The 4,013-nt window shown below is 34.4% G+C and overlaps 1 pseudogene; it reads left to right on the top strand.

Annotated features, from left to right (window-relative positions):
* Window positions 1–2,175: 2,175 nt before the first annotated feature.
* Window positions 2,176–3,414, top strand: LOC124653184 (annotated as a pseudogene).
* Window positions 3,415–4,013: the final 599 nt, after the last annotated feature.

Genomic DNA, 4,013 nt, shown 5'->3' with positions numbered 1-4,013 from the left:
ACATACTGATGCATATAGTGTGGGATGTAAGTGGAAGATTAGGGTTGTGCATAGACAATAATTCACATCAATGCAAATGATTACAAAAGAAACCAACAGAACTCAACAATTTTTATACTGGATGAGATAAACTAAAAAGTGAAAAATTAGTGTATGATGATTGTAAGCAAACATGGTATTTCTGAACTTTTGGTAAGCATTAGAGAAAGCCAATAATAATTAAACAGATAATAATAAAATCATGTATGTGGATTAAGAAAATATACCAGATATCTGTCCATATGAAATATTGCATTTATTAGATATAAATGCATCCCATTATTTTGAACGTCCATGGCATGACTGAATGCGCATTTATTGTTTTTAAATGTAGCCCATTATTACCAAACATTCATGGGAAGATTTCTCTACTACTCATTTTAGATCCGGAAGAGATCACCAAATCGATACTCATTAAATGGTGAGTGTATATGCAGGTGTAATAAAAATATTTCGCAGAAAAATGTGACCATACACTTTCTATATATTAAATGGTGAGTGTAATAAAAATATTTCACAGGAGTATATTTTAGATCCATAAGAGATCACCAAATCGATACTCATTAAATGGTGAGTGTATATGCAGGTGTAATAAAAATATTTCACAGAAAAATGTGGCCATACACTTTCTATATATAAAATGGTGAGTGTAATAAAAATATTTCACAGGAGTATATTTTAGATCCAGAAAAGATCACCAAATCGATACTCATTAAATGGTGAGTGTATATGCAGGTGTAATAAAAATATTTCACAGAAAAATGTCGCCATACACTTTCTATATATTGTGTTCTCCAAATAAAACAACTAAGTAAGGAATCACACAATGTCAAGTTTCTTACAAAAGATACATGTGCTCCTACCTATAGTTCGTGGTTATGTTGGAATATCAATCTTTGTGTGGTTTTCTCTTGCGTCATGCTGCCTCACTTCGGTCGAATCAATAGATGCAGGTGGCAATACACAAATGGATGAGAAGGTAATATTTTTTAATCTTTTGATGGTCATGTTCCTTTGTTCAATTCCTTTCTGGTTCAGCCCATCACCATATATACCTGAATGCTTAGTCATGACAATTAATTATACTTGTAGTAGCTAGTTTCTATCATTCTATCTTAGTCATGTGCCCAATCATAAATTTAAATAAATCACATGCTGAAAGAAGTACTTATATCTAGGAGATTTCTGCCACAATTTTGTTACTAGTGAAGAACTAACATTTTCTCTTGCAGAACACAACTCTTGATAGACATGTGCCTTGGTTCGTTAAAACTCAAGATGAAAGAAGCAATATTATTTCCCATGTATGTCTCTATCTCTATTTTTTCATGTGCTTTATGTTGGTATTTTTTTACTAATTATTCCTAGATGAGAATTTTGCCGTAAACATGTATAAAATACACATATTTTCACCATGAATTTTGAACATAAATATGAGCTCAAGAGTAGAATCCAAGCAACACATGCATGTACTTAACTCTCACATAAATAGCAACAAAAATTTACATGCATGGATAGCTAACCTAAATCATTGTTGATCAAGTTAAATTATTATCATTAGTCAAAGAGAGAAGGTGAATATCACAATGTTTTTGGTATCCTATATAGATTATTGGTACAACTCATTTGTCTCGTGACGAAGGAGTTATTAATACTATTAAGAATGCTACATTTACTAGTCAATTATGAGGAAATCGGACGAATACCAAATATGAAAGCATACACCTAAATAAACTAAGCATGGGTCTATATAAAATCCCAGCTGATTTGAAAAGGGCACGTAGGGTATGGTTTGTTGTTAACTTACGTTGATGTGCCAAGAATTAGTAGACATAGCACTTTGCGCCTCGAGGTCAGATCTCCATATCATCACAAGCCTACAAAAAGCACCTGAGCCCCACATGGATAGAGCACATTAATTGCCTCCAAAAAAACATACATACTAGCACCATGATCCATGTTGCACTAGGGTAGACTTTACACACTGTGAGACCATGCTAGATTAGTGCTAGGAAGGAGGACCTGGTAAGTCCTCCAAGAATATGCACTTATATGTGTTATGTTAATATTGTTCGAACTCTACAATTTTCTAAAAAAATCACTAATTTGATCTATAACTATCTATGCTAGTATGCGATGTGGCACACGGTTCCAGGAAAATACTTTGGTCTTCGTGCTGAAATTAGTATATGGGCTTCACCAAATCAAACAGAGTCTCAAGAATCTGGAGCATCCTTACAGATCTATTGTCAAGATGGAGGACACTACAACATGATTGAAGCTGGATTTCACGTATAAGCATATCACCCATCCTCATAAACTCAAATACTATTCAAGCCTTTTCATTTATGCTAGTTTGGCTTGCAGGTTTCACCCTCTTTGTACCATAATACAGAGGTTCACTTCTTTACATATTGGACGGTAAGTGTAACCTTTCTATTTGAATAAAAAATAATAATGTGGAGGCATACCTAATTTGGTGATGCTTTTAAAGTTTGTAGGCTTATCAGTTTAAGTATAGATATTTTCTTTATCCACAAGATTACATGTTTTTTTTATCATTTCTCAGAAGGACTCCAAGTCAGCCGGCTGCTATAACTTGCAGTGCCCAGGTTATGTTCCTACAACGGGAGCTGCACTAGTGCCTGGGCAAGTCGTTACTCCTCCATCAAGCTATGGCGTGCAAGACCGTTACATCAGGCTTAGCCTTAATAAGGTGCATCGTTTTTTCTACTAAGGACACTAATACAAGACTGCATCTAAATATACATGGCTAGTTTAAATTATTTTAAATTTATGTAGTAATTATAAATTATTTTGGATTTTATGAGTGTGAAGTTTTAATATGGGTTAGCTACTAATTTATATTCTTTGGTGTTTTAGTATCATATCATGAAAGCTAGAAATCTATTAATTATACATCACACATTATATTTTTCAACTAAAACTTCCTACTCTTCTTTTGCGTGAAAGTAATCATCACTCGTCAAATACAGGATCCAAACTCTGGAGATTGGGTGGTGTACCGGCATGATTTAGAAACCCCGTCGTTCTTGGGTTATTTCCCTATAGGGCTTTGCTCCAAAATGCCAGTTATAGAAGCATTGACTGGATTCGTGAATTATTTCAATAATACACATGGTCCTCCAATGGGTAGCGGACACCTTCCCAATATGGAGAATAGTGACAAGAAAATTGCTTACTTCAAACATATTAAGAAATACAACTCCGGCGGTCATACTTATGATCCAATCTTACTTGACATGAGGGATTTAGGTCGACAGGCCAGACTGTTACAAACAAGATACTCTTAGTCTAGCTCTTGCTAGGGGATACGTGTTTTACTATGGTGGACCAAGTGGATGTATTGGTTGAAATACTAGTGTGCTTGATTTTTGTGATTCAATAAATCTTAAATTTATTTTAGTGACAAAATAATTGTGCCTATTTGTTTCATATTTTCTGCCAAAAAGGATAAAAGTAACAAGGTAAACTGAACCGCAAAAATAAGAATATAAGCAGAAATAAAGGACAAAAGCGAAACAATTAATAAACCATTTATATCTGTTTAGCTCACTAACCATGCAGTGGCTCATCATGTACTCTAACCTAGATGGAAAAGCTAGAGCTAGAAAAACCTCCAAGGCCAAGTATAAGCTCCTCACGACGTCTAATTGTTATAGGACAATGAAGTGTCACCGATGGCTGCTCTTAAAGTGGACGAGTCTTCTTTAACTCCAAATCGATGGTCACTTCCAGATAGATTTTCTTCATGGTATCTCTAGGATGTTTCTATAAAGTTGATACACAACCTATGTGGATCTGATTAGCACATCACCGACATCAATATAACAAAAACCAACACCGTTCCAGTCACAAGGAACCTTATTATTAGACAAACAATGATTTGGTAAACCCTAACTTGATTTTTTGAGGTATAATTTGACTTTATCTTCTAACCTTGATGATATATG

Source organism: Lolium rigidum, chromosome 5 (genome assembly GCF_022539505.1).
Source record: "Lolium rigidum isolate FL_2022 chromosome 5, APGP_CSIRO_Lrig_0.1, whole genome shotgun sequence".
Taxonomy (NCBI): Eukaryota; Viridiplantae; Streptophyta; class Magnoliopsida; order Poales; family Poaceae; genus Lolium; species Lolium rigidum.
The sequence above is the reverse complement of the archived record's forward strand: the minus strand, read 5'-3'. Positions and strand labels throughout refer to the sequence as shown.